This window comes from Phoca vitulina, unplaced genomic scaffold, assembly GCF_004348235.1.
Source record: "Phoca vitulina isolate PV1807 unplaced genomic scaffold, GSC_HSeal_1.0 scaffold3, whole genome shotgun sequence".
Taxonomy (NCBI): Eukaryota; Metazoa; Chordata; class Mammalia; order Carnivora; family Phocidae; genus Phoca; species Phoca vitulina.
In genome coordinates, this window is record NW_022589706.1 from 23,025,466 (window position 1) to 23,044,939 (window position 19,474).

Sequence of the window (19,474 nt, forward strand, 5' to 3'; positions counted from 1 at the left end):
CTCAAAAATAGTTGCAAATCTAAAAATGTGTCACAGAATAACTACCTTATGTTCTATGAACATAAAAATGCTTTTGTTCATGAAAATAACATTTCTCAAAGCTAAAATGTAATTTTTCTGCTATTAAAGGATTTTAAATCATTGAAATGTACTATCAGCATGCTCCCTATTTTCAGTAAATTAAATTATGGAGGGGCATGGTTGGTTGCAAACTTGGAAAATATTTCATTTGAATTAAAAAATATGTATGCCAGTATAATATTGTTGTATTTAAAAGCTTATAACCAAACATAATCTTTTATAGCAAATCCAATAGTAAAAACTGAACAAAAGTAAGACACAAATAATAAGGAGTAATAGTGGATAATGGACAACATTGTTAACAAATGCAATTGAAATATAAAAGAAACATTCTCTTTTGCATGTAATCTATTAAATTGTACTTTGTATATATGACAAATAAGTTAGTCTTGTGATATGTTTTTAAATTAGATTTTCATTTCTTATTTATTTATCAAAAAAAATTGCTTAGTCTCTCCTTATAAATCCCATTTATCTCATGTATTTTCATGGTATGTCTGAAGAAATACTGAAAGGGAAATATATGCCAAAAACCATTTGGTAGGTTATATATTTGACTTAGATATGTGTATGAATAATATTTCCAATGAATTTCAATGTATCATAAGTTCAGAGAAAAGTGTTCCAATTTTAAAAATAAATAGCTACTGGTCTCAGCATAATTTAATATAAGCTTGTGCTTCTTTTCCATTTTATTTTAATTCTTTCCTGATGTTTCCGGATGACCTTTGGCAAGTAACTCAATTTTCTGTGCATTTTCCACTTTGGTCTAGTAAGTATTTTCTGTTTCTCTTGATAGCAAACAAATATCATGCTAAATGCCTCCTTCCTTCATTCATTCACAGATGCATTTTTAAGCTAATATGTATTAAATACATATTAAATGCCACAAGTTGTTCTATATACTTTCTCATCTCCACTTGAGCATCTAACTGGCATCACAAATTCAAACTGTCCAAAATTTATAGCAAACCTCCTCCCTCTGTTAACATTAATTTTTTTAAGTGAAAGGTTGTCTCCATTTTATGGAATGACACTTCCAAATACCTAGTTTTCCAAAGTATAAACCTGAAGTCCTAGCCTATGTTCTACAAATTATCAAGTTCTGCCTATTTTAATTCCTAAATAATATGAAACTCTGCTTTTTCACATCTCCACTGATACCATATATCTTTGTTGTCCTAAATGTGTTCTTCCTCTATTCAATTTGCTTTCCATATTGTAGCCAAAGTAGCATGCACAGAATGGAAATACAAATGCCTCACACCAACACACTCACTGTTTCACAATTTTAACAGCTTTCTATTAATATAGGCATCTAAACATGAATTCGAAGAACCTGCATGATTTAACCTTTACTCATATTTTTACTCATCATCTCCAATACTGCCCCCAATCCATGATCCACCCTCCATTCTTCCTGACATTTTTCAGGAATGATTTATGCCCCCTTCTTCCTAAGAACATTCTGCCATATTTTTTCCTCTTTTTGGAATGAACTTTTCCACTTTTTCTTCACCTACCCAATTGTCACAAATTTCTCAGAGTTTAATTCATTCATAATCTCATTGAGAAGGCTTTATCCAGATCTCTAGATGTAAGTCATGTACTGTGGTATATGCTCTCAAAGTAACTTGTAATTTTCTTAAACATCATTTATTGGCATTTAAAAAATAATTAATTGTGTAATTGGTTCTTTGATTTCTATCTCTTATTCTAGACTTCAAGCTCAAAAAAGTGCTCCCTTGTCTTGCTGTAAATACCTGTAAATGCAGTGAGAAGTTCGGTGCCTTGAACACAGTAGATGGGTAGTAAATACATGAAAAATAAATTAATAAATATGTAATATTTATTTCATTCCAATTTCACATTTTCAACCATAAACCTGTATAGCATAATTCATCATTCCTCAAATAAAAGCAATGAAGAATATAGATAGGAGAAATAAAACAGTAGCATTTTCTCAATTTTAGGTTTTTTGTTCTTTAAAACTTTAAAATTTGCTAGCATCTCTCTCTTGTCTTTTTCCCTCCCTCTCAATGCCTTTCTTTACTTTGGATGCACAGTCTCAGGAATATAGAAGAGATTGTGATCTTGAGAGTGAGAAAGAAATTCTTCACCACTGAGCAATTAAAGGGGTAATTTAATGCCTTCCATTTATATGGGTGAATCTACACACAGTAATTGCTTTATTTTATTTCCTGAATTGAGTATTTATTTTGCTAAGTAAACCATTCGATAGTTTTAACAAATCAATGAAGTCAAAATATTTAAACGCTATTTTAATGCAGGCAGAATCTAATACAAAACAAAGGCTTTTCCCTCCCAACTGGGAAAGGTTGAACCGAATATTGAAACAGGTTGTTCACCCAACACAGCCACTTCAAGATTTTTAAAATCCAATTAATTATAAGCACGTGTAATGTGACCATCTGGTAATTTGAAAATGCCAAGGTTAATGTGCTGGGCAAAATATTTAAGCCCAACTTCTGCCAAGACGATTTTCTTTTTATGTAAAAGAGGATGTCCCTCTATCTGAACTGGACAGAATTTTAAAGACTTCCAAAAAATTATTGATGAAATAATGCTATTTGACCTCCCCAATCATCCTTGGTACATCAAGAAGTGGCTTGAAAGAGGATTGGTAGTCAGCTGGGAATATGTGTCCACCGATGTGTATTCTGCCTTCTATTTTGTAACCCCAAAATATTCACCTTGTGATAGAACTGTGTTGTTCCCCCTTGGTTCTATTACTTTAAAGATTTTCTAAGAATGAGAATAAACAGAGGGTTTGAAAATATTAGAAAAATAGGGCGCCTGTGTGGCTCAGTGGGTTGAGGGTCTGACTCTTAATTACGGCTCAGGTCATGATCTCAGGGTTTTGAGACTGAGCCCCCCACCAGGCTCTATGCTCAGTGCAGAGTCGGCTTGGGTTTTTTCCCTCTCCCTCTAACCCTCACTCCACTCGTGTGTGCGCACACTCTCTCTCTCTTTAAAATAAATAAATAAATCTTTAGAAAATATTAGGAAAGTAAATAACAAATGCGTCTTTGGGAAAAGTGGAATTACCACCGATCCTAACAAGAAGCCGGTGCATGTGAAGGTGGCAGCAGAGTTTGTGGAAGTGGACAGTGACTAACGTCATGCCTTAGTAAATGCTCTTTTTCTACCTTCCGGATGTTTCTATCTTGATTTTTTGTTTATTTTTATTGGCTGGCTTATCTTCATTCACCTTTTAAATTATAAATATTCTATTGTTTACTTCCTCCTTCTTTCCTTTTAAAGATTTGCACAAGAAAATTTAGCTATCTCTGTGTTTTGAAATATCACCTTTTTGCTTTATTCATATCCATTTTGTAGCTCCAGAAATGATTTCTCTCTTGATCCCAAACATTAGATTTTTAACTGGTTAATAAGTATCTCTTCTTGGATATTTCATTGACAGCTTGAACTCAGCCAATAACTGGTATGACATAATTGGATGAATTCTAATCTACGTTTGGGCAATGTTTGAGGTAGGGGTGAGGTTGGGGGGTTAGTGCCATAACGTAGATTAGGGTTTCTCTACCTTGGCACTGCTGACATTTTGGGGCAGATGGTTCTTTGTTGTGGAGGCCTGCTCTGTGCATTGTAGGATATTTAACATCATCTTTGGCCTCTATTCACTAGATTCCAGGAGGATGCTGTTCCCAGTTGTGCCAAAAATGTTTCTAAGCATTGCCATATATCCCTTTGGGGAGAAAACCACCCTCAGTGGAGAACCTCTAAGAGAGATGATAAAAATCTATATTAAGACAGCAACAGTGAAAATGGAGAAGTAATGAAACTAGGAGTCATTTTGAAGGAATATTCAATGAGATTAATGAATGGATATATGAATTTAAGGAGAAGAAAGAATTGCAAGTTGCTTTCTATATGGTTACTAAGAAATTCCTAACTTTTAAAGTCTTAAATATTTGCAATTTTATATTCTATGCCTTTCTTCAAGTGATTCCCGTTAGCCAGATTTCACTTTGTTGTTCCCATACATGCTTAATAAAGTTCTATTAATCTTTAAGGCTTAACTCAATACCACTCATCACAATTGTGACTATTTATCCACTCTTAAACTCTAACAGAGAATATATTTTCATCCTTCTTTGAGTCACAAGTGTCACCAGAATTTCATGATGAATGTATTTCCCATGTTTTTAATGATAGAAACTTGGATCATTCTTATATCTCTTCATAACTCATCACACTACATGGAATATAATAGGTGCTTTCAATGTTGAATAACTTACTTAGATACTAAAATACAAAATAGTAGTGCTTTTACAGAGTGAACTATTATTTTTATAGATATCCAAAAACTTGAATATTACTATTGATTCTGAAATAATAGGCTAACTCTATGCTTTCCGTATATTTATTTTCAAACATTTATTTGTTTGGGCAGAACAGGTAAATATAAATATGAAGTATAATGAGACTTAATTTCAGTTGTATAAAGTATGGAAATCTAGAACAAGTACACTTATAGCTATAGAAACTAGAAGTTGATCAATTAATCTAGTGATGTTTTCATATAGAGCAGAATGGATGGTCAAAACAACTGTGATGAGTTAAGTGTTTCTCTAAGTAGCAGAAATCTTGTTTGTCATTGATTAATATTACTGTCTTAGGGCTACTATATGTTTGATTAGAGAATGTGCCTTAGACTAAAAAAAAAAAAAGTAGGGGCTATGGATGGAGTCTATTTTCCATATCTCCAAGAAAGGAATCTGAAATTTCAATCTATAAATATACTTATGAATTGTCTAGAAAATATGTGAGGGGTCATATTCACACTTCAGAAAAATATTTATAAAATTAACTTTAAAATATAGTCAATTTGTTATACTCAGAATAAAGGAGTAAAATGAACTTTGTGAGCCAAATATTTCAAAGTAACTTTTACAAAGCTTTGCATCCACATGTTTGAACCAAATGAATTGTTTTCATTCACACGCCCTCTTATTCAGCATTCCCACTGAGTTATTGTAAATTATTTCACTAAAAGTGCTGTAGCTTGACTTTCTTTAACCTAAAAAAAAAAGTAGTCTTTTCCCTATGGTGGAATATGATGGTATTTTGAAGTTATGTAATCTCAGAGAGTATTAGTTTTGAGGTTAGAAATAAATAGCCCTTGTATTTTAAAAATTTCAAATGTAAAGCAAATGTTTGAATTTTATTATATTGCCTACCAGAATTCTGGATTGTTTTATCAATACATCTTAACTTGTAGAATATATTGTTTAAGTATCAAAATGCAAAAATAATTCCACAAGAAGTGAAAGTTTAGAGAACTGAAGTTTTGTCTATAAGACCTTGAAAAATGACCTCACTTGGAATGATTTACTGAATTGGAAAAACCAAACGTTGCAATGATATTTTGTCAAAAAAGCCCTCTATTTATTACCCTGGCACATTATTTAAAATAATCAGATAATAGAACATTAAACACTATATATTTGCATTAATGGTTAAAAAATAATTTCCTCTATCCACTTAGGCAGAACTATGTTCCCATTATGCTAATGTGGCTATTGTTGTCCATACTCTGTTCATCTGCCTCCCTATAAAATTCATTAGATCCCCTCAATGTACAGATTTTAAAATCAGTCATAGTATTATTATCTTTGCCATGGCAAAGGTAAGACCCTGGGCTTGCTTATATGCCCTGTCTTCTGTCTCTCACAGTTCACTTTAACACTTAATAAAAAATATTATCTGTCTTGGCTCCAGAATATAGGCAGTCCTCAGTTGATAGTTTCCTTGTAACTAAGACCACAGGGTTTATTGTTTGACTTAAGTTGGAATTCTTCCTGTAGTGCTTGTTATTTATACAGCCTTAGCAAGTTGCATCATCTATCAAAGCATCAATTTTCTCACTTTTGCAAATAGGACCTATAATTCAGTGCTGTGGGAATAAATGAAAGAGAGACTGCATTTGAAGTGCTCACTGTAGGGTTGCCTGGCTGGCTCAGTAGGTTAAGCGTCCAACTCTTGGTCTCGGGTCAGATCATGACCTCAGGTCTGTGGGATTGTCCTGCCTCAGGGCTCTGTGCTCCAGGCTCCGCTCCACGCTCAGTGGGGAGTCAGCTTGTCCCTCTCTCTGCTCCTCTCCTGCCCCTGCCCCTGCTGCTGCTGTCTCGCTCGCTCTCTGTCTGTCTTAGAAATAAATGAAATCTTAAAAAAAATAAAAATAAGATGCTTAGTGTATGATTGGCTCATAGTAAGCCTTAAACAAATATTAGTAAAAATTCTAATTAAATCACTGGCATAGCAAACTCTGCGGTTGTAAAGTCGTCTGAAGCCTGCAATTTTGAAATTATAGTTAAGCTTTGAAGTCCTATGACTTAATGAACAGATTTGGGTTCAGGAATCTGAAAATATGTTCATCAGATAAATATATGAGGGAATAGGACCAGGAAATGGACATAGTAAAAATCTTTTGGAAAAGGTCTAAAGTTCGATTTTACAGCATAGTGAAGAGTTAACTCTTCTGAAGTATAGATTATTAAAACGCTTTTCCAAGGTTACAAGGTTGTACAGGACTGGTGAGGGAAAAAGGTAACCCATGGAAGGGAAAGCAAGCAAAATAAACAAAACACCTGATCAACTTCCCAATAGCCACTTTTCCAGCACAAGTGTACTTCAGCCAAAACAGACTAATGCCACTATCTCCTGACTGCTCTCATTTACAGTTTTTCTCTTCTCCATTTCATTTTCATCATTACTGCCTAATTGAACTTCCTAATTCATAATTCTGTTTGAAAAACCATCAACTGTACTCTATCACTTGCACAGACTATTAAAATTCTCTGTCCCTGGTGTATCAGATCCTTTATCACGTGGCTTCAACTTGCCTCTGCAAAATTTCTCAATCTATTATCCTCCATACATACTATGATCTAAACTCCCTCCATTTAAAAAAAAAAAATTCCATCTTTGCATTATTCATTCATTAATTTATTCATTAAGCCAGCAACAGCTTATAGAGTGTCTGAAATATGCATGACACTGCTGGTTCATGGGAATACATAACCATATTGCTTGCTTTCAGCAAGTTTTACAGTCTGTAGGGTGATATCATTCATCAGTTGTAGTAGAGTATGTATTGTGTCCAAAATAAATGTGGGTTACATTAAATTCAACGAAGATGATCATCTAAATCAGATTGGGAGAATCAAGAATGGACTCATAGGGGTAAGAGCTGAGCTGATTGATCCTAAGGGGCAATTAGAATCTAACTAAATAAAAAAGGCAGAATGGAATGATATTGCAGGTAAAAAGAACACTTTGTATAAAGAACACCATGGCCTTAATAGGAGTTGAGGATCATATATATAAACACACACACATACAGACTTCACATATATTCTATGTATTCATATATAAATATATGAGCAAGTTTTTAAAGGATGCTTTGTGTTAACTTAAAAAACTTGAGTAATCTTTAGGATTTTCTACATTTAAGACCATGTCATCCACAAACAGAGATAATTTTACTTCTTTCTTTCTGATATGGATGCCTTTTATTTCCTTTTATTGCCTAATTTTTCTGGCATGGACTCCAGTACTGCATTGAATAAAAGTGTCAAGAGTGGGTATATTTGCCTTGTTCCTCATCTTAGAAGAAAAGGTTCCAGTTTTTCACAATTGATTATAATGTTAGTTGTGGTCATATTTGACCTTTATTAATTTTGATATAAATACCTTCTATGCTCAGTTTGTTGAGCGTTTCTAATATGAAAGTCTGTTAGATTTCATCAAACGCTATTTCTATATCTATTGAGACAATCTTGTGATTTTTATCATTCATCTGTTGATGTGATATATCACACTGATGTAAACTTGTTCAAGAGGTATAAGGGTTTCAGTTATGCAACATGAATAAGTTCTAGAGATCTATTGTGCAACATTGTGCTTCTAGCTAACAACACTATATTGTGGACTTAAAAATGGTAAAGACGGAATCTCATGTTAGGTGTTCTTTTTTTTTTAAAGATTTTATTTATTTATTTATTTATTTATTTTATTTTATTTTTTATTATGTTATGTTAATCACAATACATTACATCATTAGTTTTTGATGTAGTGTTCCAAGATTCATTATTTGCGTATAACACCCAGTGCTCCATTCAATACATGCCCTCTTTATTACCCTTCACCAGGCTAACCCATCCCCCCATGCCTCTCCCCTCTAGAATCCTCAGTTTGTTTCTCAGAGTCCATAGTTTCTCATGGTTCGTCTCCCCCTCCGATTCCCCACCTTCATTTTTCCCTTCCTACTATTGTCTTTTTTTTTTTTAAATATAATGTATTATTTGTTTTAGAGGTACAGGTCTGTGATTCATCAGTCTTACACAATTCACAGTGCTCACCATAGCACATACATTCCCCAATGTCTATCACCCAGCCACCCCATCCCTCCCACCCCCATCACTCCAGCAACCCTCAGTTTGTTTCCTGAGATTAAGAATTCCTCATATCAGTGAGATCATATGTTACATGTCTTTCTCTGATTGACTTATTTCGCTTAGCATAATATCCTCTAGTTCCATCCACATCGTTGGAAATGGCAAGATTTCGTTTTTTTTTTTTTTTTTTTGATGGCTGTATAATATTCCATTGCATAAATATACCACATCTTCTTTATCCATTCACCTGTTGATGGACATCTTGGCTCTTTCCATAGTTTGGCTATTGTGAACATTGTTGCTATAAACATTGGGGTGCATATACCCCTTCAGATCCCTACATTTGTATCTTTGGGGTAAATACTCAGTAGTGCAATTGCTGGGTCATATGGTAGCTCTATTTTCAAATTTTTGAAGAACCTCCATACTGTTTTCCAGAGTGGCTCCACCAGCTTGCATTCCCATCAACAGTGTAGGAGGATTCCCTTTTCTCTGCATCCCTGCCAACATCTGTCATTTCCTGACTTGTTAATTTTAGCCATTCTGACTGGTGTGAGGTGGTACCTCATTGAGGTTTTGATTTGGATTTCCCTGATGCTGAGTGATGTTGAGCACTTTTTCATGTGTCTGTTGGCCATTTGGATGTCTTCTTTGGAAAAATGTCTGTTTATGTCTTCTGCCCATTTCTTGATTGGATTATTTGTTCTTTGGGTGTTGAGTTTGATAAGTTCTTTATAGATCTTGGATACTAACCCTTTATCTGATATGTCATTTGCAAATATCTTCTCCCATTCTGTCAGTTGTCTTTTGGTTTTGTTGACTGTTTCCTCTGCTGTGCAAAAGCTTTTTATCTTGATTAAGCCCCAATAGTTCATTTTTGCCCTTGCTTCCCTTGCCTTTGGCGATGTTTCTAGGAGAAGTTCTGCGTCTAAGGTTGAAGAGGTTGCTGCCTATGTTCTCCTCAAGGATTTTGATGGACTCCTGTCTCACATTTAGGTCTTTCATCCATTGTGAGTCTATTTTTGTGTGTGGTGTAAGGAAATGGTCCAGTTTCATTCTTCTGCATATGGCTATCCAATTTTCCCAACACCATTTGTTGAAGAGACTGTCTTTTTTCCATTGGACATTCTTTCCTGCTTTGTCGAAAATTAGTTGACCATAGATTTGAGGGTCCATTTCTGAGCTTTCTATTCTGTTCCATTGATCTATGTGTCTGTTTTTGTGCCAGTACCATGCTGTCTTGATGATTACAGCTTTGTAATAGAGCTTGAAGTCCGGAATTGTGATGCCAAGGGCTTTGGTTTTCTTTCTCAACATTCCTCTGGCTATTCGGGGTCTTTTCTGGTTCCATACAAGTTTTAGGATTATTTGTTTCATTTCTTTGAAAAAAGTGGATGATATTTTGATAGGGATTCCATTAAATGTGTAGATTGCTCTAGGTAGCATTGACATCTTCACACTATTTGTTCTTCCAATCCATGAGCATGGAACCTTTTTTCATTTCTTTGTGTCTTCCTCAATTTCTTTCATGAGGATTTTACAGTTTTCTGAGTACAGATTCTTTGCCTCTTTGGTTAGATTTATTCCTAGGTATCTTATGGTTTTGGGTGCAATTGTAAACGGGATCAACTCCTTAATTTCTCTTTCTTCTGTCTTGTTGTTAGTATATAGAAAGGCAACTGATTTCTGTGCATTGATTTTATATCTTGCCACTTTACTGAATTCCTGTATGAGTTCTAGAATTTTTGGGGTTGAGTCTTTTGGGTTTTCCACATAAGGTATCATATCATCTGCAAAGAGAGAGTTTGACTTCTTCTTTGCCGAATGGGATGCCTTTATTTCTTTTTGTTGTCTGATTGCTGTGGCTAAGACTTCTAGTACTGTGTTGAATAGCAGTGATGATAATGGGCATCCTTGCCATGTCCCTGACCTTAGAGGGAAAGCTCTCAGTTTTTCCCCATTGAGAATGATATTCACTGTGGGTTTTTCATAGATGGCTTTTATGATATTGAGGTATATATCCTCTATTCCTACACTCTAAAGAGTTTTAATCAAGAAAGGATACTGTACTTTGTCAAATGCTTTTTCTACATCTATTGAAAGGATCATATGGTTCTTGTTCTTTCTTTTATTAATGTATTGTATCACATTGATTAATTTGCAGATGTTGAACCAAACTGCAGCCCAGGAAAAAATCCCACTTAGTCGCGGTGAATAATCCTTTTAATGTACTGTTGTATCTTATTGGCTAGTATGGGGAGAATTTTTGCATCCATGTTCATCAGGGATATTGGTCTGTAATTCTCCTTTTTGATGGGGTCTTTGTCTGATTTGGGGATCAAGGTAATGCTGGCCTCATAAAATGAGTTTGGAAGTTTTCCTTCCATTTTTATTTTTTGGAACATTTTCAGAATAATAGGTATTAATTCTTCTTTAAATGTTTGGTAGAATTCCCCTGGGAAGCCATCTGGCCCTGGGCTCTTGTTTGTTGGGAGATTTTTGATGACTGCTTCATTTTCCTTAGTGGTTATAGGTCTGTTCAGGTTTTCTATTTTTTCCTGGTTCAGTTTTGGTAGTTTATACATCTCTAGGAATGCATCCATTTCTTCCAGATTATCTAATTTGCTGGCATATATTTGCTCATAATATGTTCTTGTAATTGTTTGTATTTCTTTGGTGTTGGTTGTGATCTCTCCTCTTTCATTCATGATTTTTTTTTAGTTGGGTCATTTCTCTTTTCTTTTTGATAAATCTGGCCAGGGGTTTATCAATCTTATTAATTCTTTCAAAGAACCAGATCCTAGTTTTTGATCTGTTCTACTGTTCTTTTGGTTTCTATTTCATTGATTTCTGCTCCGATCTTTATTATTTCCCTTCTCCTGCTGGGTTTAGGCTTTATTTGTTGTTCTTTCTCCAGCTCCTTTAGGTGTAGGGTTAGGTTGTGTATTTGAGACCTTTCTAGTTTCTTAAGAAAGGCTTGTATTGCTATATACTTTCCTCTTAGGACCACCTTTGCTGCATCCCAAAGATTTTGAACAGTTGTGTTTTCATCTTCATTTGTTTCCATGAAATTTTTTAATTCTTCTTTAATTTCCTGGTTGACCCCTTCATTCTTTAGTAGGATGCTCTTTAGCCTCCATGTATTTGAGTTTTTTCTGTCTTTCCTCTTGTGATTGAGTTCTAGTTTCAAAGCATTGTGGTCCAAAAATATGCAGGGAATGATCCCAAACTTTTGGTACGGGGTTGAGACCTGATTTGTGACTAGGATGTGATCTATTCTGGAGAATGTTCCTTGGGCACTAGAGAAGAATGTGTATTCTGTTACTTTGGGATGGAATGATTGGAATATATCTGTGAAGTCCATTTGGCCCAGTGTGTCCTTCAAAGTCTTTATTTCCTTGTTGATCTTTTGCTTAGATGATCTGTCCATTTCAGTGAAGGGGCTGTTAAAGTCCCCTACTATTATTGTATTGTTGTCAATGTGTTTCTTTGATTTTGTTATGAATTGGCTTATATAGTTGGCTGTTCCCATGTTAGGGGCATGGATATTTACAATTGTTAGATCTTCTTGTTGGATAGACCTTTTAAGTATGATATAGTGTCCTTCCTCATCTCTTATTATAGTCTTTCGTTTAAAATCTAATTTGTTTGATATAAAGATTGCCACCCCAGCTTTTTTTGGATGTCTGTTAGCATGGTAAATGGTTTTCCACTCCCTCACTTTCAATCTGGAGGTGTCTTTGGGTTTAAAATGAGTCTCTTGCAGACAGTATATCGATGAGTCTTGTTTTTTTATCAAATCTGATAGCCTGTGTCTTTTGATTGGGGCATTTAGCCCATTTACATTCAGGGTAACTATTGAAAGATATGAATTTAGTGCCATTGTATTGCCTATAAGGTGACTGTTACTCTATATTGTCTCTGTTCCTTTCTGGTCTATGTTACTTTTAGGCTCTCTTTGCTTAGAGGACCCCTTTCAAGATTTCTTGTAGGGCTGGTTTTGTGTTTAAAAATTCTTTTAGTTTTTGTTTGTCCTGGAAGCTTTTTATCTCTCCTTCTATCTGGCTGGATATAGTATTCTTGGCTGCATATTTTTCTCATTTAGTGCTCTGAATATATCATGTTAGTCCTTTCTGGCCTGCCAGGTCTCTGTGGATAGGTCTGTTGCCAATCTAATGTTTCTACCATTGTAGGTTACAGACCCCTTGTCCCGAGGTGCTTTCAGGATTTTCTCTTTGTCTCTGAGACTCGTAAGTTTTACTATTAGGTGTCAGGGTGTTGACCTATTTTTATTGATTTTGAGGGGGGTTCTCTGTGCCTCCTGGATTTTGATGCCTGTTTCCTTCCCCAAATTAGGGAAGTTCTCTGCTATAATTTGCTCCAATATACCTTCTGCCCTTCTCTTTCTTCTTCTCTGGGATCCCAATTATTCTAATATTGTTTCATCTTTTGGTATCACTTATCTCTCAGATTCTGCCCTCGTGATCCAGTCGTTGTTTATCTCTCTTTTTCTCAGCTTCTTTATTCTCCATCATTTGGTCTTCTATGTCACTAATTCTCTCTTCTGCCTCATTTATCCTAGCAGTTAGAGCCTCCATTTTTTATTGCACCTCATTAATAGCCTTTGTGATTTCAACTTGGTTAGATTTTAGTTCTTTTATTTCCCCAGAAAGGGTTTCTCTAGTATCTTCCATGCTTTTTTCAAGCCCAGCTAGTATCTTTATAATCATCATTCTGAACTATAGTTTTGACATCTTACTAATGTCCATATTGATTAGGTCCCTGGCAGTTGGTACTGCCTCTTGTTTTTTTTGTTTTTTTTTTTTTTGAGGTGAGTTTGTCCATCTTGTCATTTTGTCCAGAGGAGAATAGATGAATGAGAGAACAAAATGCTAACAGGGTAACAACAACCCCAGAAAAATATACACTATACAAATCAGAAGAGGTCTGAAATCATGGGAAAAGAAAGGGAAAGAAAGAAAAAAGGAAAGAAAAGAAAAAAAAAAAGGATATGATCAAATATGATCAAGCTGGTGAATAGATCAGTGCCACACACTAGATTTGGGTGTATTTTGGTCTGTTAGAAGAAACTGCCTCCCAAAATTTTAAAGAAAAAAAAAAACTTATATATGTACAAAAATAAGGGTAAATACAATGAAAGATGGAATATGACTGTAAAGATGAAAATTATAAAAGATTTTATAAAAGGAATTTATAAGAAGTTGGTTGAAAAAAGAAAGAAGAGAAATGAAAAAAAAAAAAAAAAACAAGGAGAGAATTTGATCAGTCAGGAGACTAGAACAAAGCCATACACTAGAGATTTAGGGTATATTTTGGTCTGTTAGAAGAAACTGTATCCCAAAATTTTAAAGAGAGAACAACTTAAAAAAAAAAAAAAAAAAAGGAGAGATATATACCAGAAATAAGGTTAACTACAATGAAGGGATAGACTATGACTCTAAAAATGAAAAATAAAAAAAGATTTTTAAAAAAGGGATTGATAAGATGTTGGTTGAAGAGGGAAAGAGAAAAATTCAAAGAAAAAATAGAAAAAGAAAAAAAAGAAAATTAAAAAAATTAACTTTGAAAGACTAAAGAATCAGGGGGAAAAAAACCATGAATTCTATGTGCAGTATTCTCCTAGTGCTGGAGTTCTGCCATTCTCACTGATCGGTAAATTTGGTCTTGCCGGGCTGTTCTTGCTGAACTTCTGGGGGAGGGGCCTGTTGCAGTGGTTCTCAAATGTCTTTGCCCGAGGTGGAATTGTCCTGCCCTTGCCAGGGGCTGGGCTAAGCAATCTGCTCGGGTTTGCTCTTGGTAGCTTTTGTTCCCTGCAAGCTTTCTGTACAGCTTTGGAGGACGGGAGTGAAAATGGCGGCCTCCCAATCTCCGCCCTGGAGGAGCCGAAACTCAGGGGCCCCACTCCTCAGTGAGCCCCTAGAGAAAAGCAGTCAATCACTCCGTCTCCTCGGTCTCCAGACACACTCCAAGCTCACCCAGCCTGTGACCGATCTTTTCTATCTCTGGCACATGACCCCTTTTGGAGTTTCCAAACCCAGCAGATTCCCATGGCAGGCTCCTGTTCTGCTCCTCCAGGGGAGAAAGGGGAGTTCCCTGGATCTGCCACTTGCTGGGTCCCTGCTAGAGGAGCAGTGGCCCGACTGTGCCATGGATCAAAATTTATGGCAACCCCAAGCTGAGAGCCCACTCCTCGGCTCTGTCTTTGCTGCCTGCTTTCCCACTCCGATACCTGGGAGCTCTGCTGCACTCGGGTACCCCCAGTCTTTCTGTGACCCTGAGGGTCCTGAGACCACACTGTCCAGGAGAGGGTTCCACCCCCCAATTAGCCACTGGAGTGCCATCCCTCAGCAGAGCAGACTTCTAAAAGTTCTGATTTTGTCCTCCGCTGCTCTATCACTTGCCTGTAGCCGGCTGATGGAGTCTCCCTCCCCCTGCAGTCTATCTTCCCATATATCACCTGGGATTCACTTTTCCGCATGTCCTACCTTCCAGAAAGTGGTCACTTTTCTATTCAGAGTTGCTGCTATTCTTTTCTTTGATCTCCTGTTGAGTTTGTAGGTGTTCAGAATGGTTTGATAGCTATCTAGCTGAATTCCTGGGACCAGACGAAATTTAGGTCTCCTACTCCTCCACTATCTTGCTCCTCCCAAGATTTTATTTGTTTATTTGATAGAGGGATAGAGAGTACAAGTAGACAGAGAGGCAGGCAGAGGGAGAGGGAGAAGCAGGCTCCCCACCAAGCAGGGAGCCCGACATGGGGCTCGATCCCAGGAGGCTGAGATCATGACCTGAGCCAAAGGCAGCCACTTAACTGATTGAGCCACCCATGTGCCCCCTCCTCTTAAGTGTTCTTACCACAAAAGGAAAGACACACACAAAAAAACAAACCAGCAAAACATAACCCATCCCCCCAAAAATACCCAAAGAAATTAAAAAAAAAAAAAAAAAACCACAAATTAAAACACACACACACACACACACACACACACACACACACCCAAAGGAGAAGGAGGAAACTTTTAGAGGTGATGAATATGTTTATCACCTTGATTGTAGTGATGGCTTCATTGATACATACATACATATGTTAAAGATACATACATATGTATCTCAGTAAGCTGTTCAAAGAAAGTTTGAAGTCGATTCTAATCCTTAATGACCATCTTGAAATACTTTAAGTGGAAAGTTTTATGATGAGCTTTGCATTTTTAAACATACTCTCAGCCCTGTGAGGGTAGAAACTTGATGACCTACCGCCTTCTGCCTTCCTCTGGGAGACTAAGTGCCCCACCCCACTTTTTTTCTTTTTCTTTTCTTTTTTGGTTACTAACCTCTTTGGATTTGTCTAGTGTGTATTTCACTTGGGTTGTGGTTGATATTTTTGATTGTGTTCTTTTGTTCATCTATTCTTCTCTGACAAAATACTAGAAGGAGGAATTCACAACAAAAGAAAAAAACAGAGGTAATACTCTCTGCCACAGATATAATCAATATAAGTAAAATGTCAGAGCTGTTACTCAAGATAATGATTATAAAGTTACTAGCTCTGCTTGAAAAAAGCATAAACAATAGAGAATCTCTTAGTGCAGAAATAAAATCTAATCAGGCCAAAAATAAAAATGCTTTAACTGAGATGCAGTCTAAATTGGAGGCTCTAACAGCTAGTGTAAATGAGGTAGAAGAAAGAGAAAGTGACACAGAAGCCAAGTTGATGGAAAGGAAGGAAATAGGAAAAGAGAGAAAAACAAATAATGGACTATGAGGGGAGGCTCTCAGAAATCAGCGATACCATAAAGTGAAACAATATATATAATCATTGGGGTTCCTGAGCAAGAAGAGAGAGAGAGGCACAGAAGGTATATTTGAGTAAATCACAGCTGAGATGTTCCCTAATCTGGGGAAGAAAACAGGCATTCAAGTCCAAGAGATAGAACCCCCCCTCAAAATCAATAAAAAATAGATCAACGCCCCGACATATAAAAGTGAAGCTCGCAAATTTTAGATATAAGAGAAAATCCTGAAAGCAGCTCAAGACAAGAGGTTCTTAAACTACAGGGGTAGAAATGTTAGGCTGGCAGGAGAAGTATCTATAGAGACCCGGAAGTCCAGAAAGGGCTGGCATGATATTTTCAGGGTACTAAATGAGAAAAAACATGAAGAATACTTTTCCAGCAGGGCTGTCAGTCAGAATGGAAGGGAGATAAAGAGCTTCTAGGAGAAACAGAAACTAAAAGAATTTGTGATCACTAAACCAGCCCTTACGGAAATATTAAAAGGGATCCTGTAAGCAAAGAGAGAGGCCCAAAGTACAATAGACCAGAAAGGAACAGAGACAATATATACAGACAATGACTTTACAGGTAATACAAAGGCACAAAATTCACATCTTTCAATAGTTACTCTGAATGTAAATGGGCTAAATGCCCCAATCAAAAAATACGGGATATCAGATTGGATAAAAAAGCAAGACCCATCCATATGCTGTCTACAAGAAACTCATTTTAGACCCAAGTCACCTCCAGATTGAACGTGAGGTGATGGAGAACCATTTATCATGCCAATGGACATCAAAAGAAAGCTGGGGTAGCAATCCTCATATCAGACAAATTAGATTTTAAACCAAAGACTTTAATAAGAGATGAAAAGGAAAACTATATCATACTTAGAGGGCCTATCCAACAAGAAGAACAAACAATTGTAAATATTTATGCTCCTAACTTGGGAGCAGCCAATTATATAAGACAATTAACAAAAAATTTAAAGAAACACATTGATAATAATTCAATAATAAGAGGGGACTTTAACACCCCACTCACAGCAATGGACATATCATCTAAGCAGAGGATCAACAAGGAAAAGAGGGCTTTGAATGACACACTGGACCAGATGGACTTCACAGATATATAAAAAACATTCCAACCTAAAGCAGCAGAATGCACATTCTTCTTGAGTGCACATGGACCATTCTCCAGAATAGATCACATACTGGGTCACAAATCAGATCTCAACTGGTACCAAAAGATTGAGATCATTCCCCGCATATTTTCAGAACACAATAATTTGAAACATTAACTCAATCCCAAGAGGAAATTTGGAAGGAACTCAAATACTTGGAGATTAAAGAGTATCCCACTAAAGAATGAATGGGTCAACCAGGAAATTAAAGGAGAATTTTTAAAATTCATGGAAACAAATGAAAATGAAAACACAACTTCTCAAAATCTTTGGGATGCAGCAAAGGTGGTCCTATGAGGGAAGTACATAGCAATATAAGCCTTTCTCAAGAAACTAGAAAAGTCTCAAATACACAAGCTAACCTTACACCTAAAGGATAGAACAGCAAATAAAGCCTAAACCAAGCCGGAGATAAGAATTAATAAAGATTAGAGCAGATATCAATGAAATAGAAACCAAAAAAAAAAAAAAAAAAAAAAAACAAACAAACAGTAGAACAAATCAACGAAACTAGGAGCTGGTTCTTTGAAAGAATTAATAAGATTGATAAACCCCTGGCCAGACTTATCAAAAAGAAAAGAGAAATGACCCAAATGAATAAAATCATGAATGAAAGAGGAGAAATAACAACCAACACTTAAGAAATACAAATAATTACAAGAACATGTTATGAGCAACTATATGCCAATAAATTAGGCAGTCTGGAAGAAATGGATGCATTCCTAGACATGTATTTACTACCAAAACTGAAACAGGAAGAAATAGAAAATCTCAGCTGACCCATAACCAGCAAGGAACTTGAAGCAATAATCAAAATTTTCCCAATGAACAAGAGTCCAGGGCCTGCTGTCTTCCCAGGGGAATTCCACTGAACATTTAAAGAAGAATTAATACCTATTCTTCTGAAGCTGTTTCAAAAAATAAAAATGGAAGGAAAACTTCCAAACTCATTCTATGACACCAGCATTACCTTGATCCCAAAACCCCACCAAAAAGGGGAATTACAGACCAATATTCCTGATGAACATGGATTCCAAAATTCTCACCAAGATACTAACCAATAAGATCCAACACTACATTAAAAAGATTATTCACCACAACCAAGTGGGACTTATTCCTGGGATGCAAGAGTGGTTCAACATCTGCAAATCAATGTGATACTCTACACGAATAAAAGAAGGAACAAGAGCCATATGATCCTCTCAATGCAGAGAAAGCATTTAACAAAATACAGCATCCTTTCTTGATTAAAACTCTTCACAGTGTAGGGATAGAGGGAATATACCTCAATATCATAAACACCATATATGAAAAGCCCACATATAGTATCTATCATTCTCAATGGGGAAAAACTGAGAACTTTTCCCTTAAGTTCAGGAACATGACAGGGATGTCCAATATCAGCACTGTTGTTCAACATAGTACGAAAAGTCCTAGCCTCAGCAGTCAGACAACAAAAAGAAATAAAGGCATCTGAATCAGCAAAGAAGTCGAACTCTCACTCTTCACAGATGACATTATACTCCATGTGGAAAACCCAAAAGACTCCACCCCAAAATTGCTAGAACTCATACAGGAATTCAGCAAAGTGGCAGGATATAAAATCAATGCACAGAAATCAGTGGCATTTCTATCCACTAACAATGAGACAGAAGAAAGAGAAATTAAGGAATCAATCCCATTTACAATTGCACCAAAAACCATAAGATTCCTAAAAATAAACCTAACCAAAGAGGCAAAGGATCTGTACTCGAAAAAACTACAGAACACTTATGAAAGAAATTGAGGAAGACACAAAGAGACGGAAAAACATTCCATGCTCACGGATTGGAAGAAAAAATATAGTTAAAATGTCTATGCTAACCAGAGAAATCTACACATTCAATGCAATACCTATCAAAATACCATTGACATTTTTCACAGAGCTGGAACAAATAATCCTAAAATATGTATAGAATGAGAAAAGACCTCAA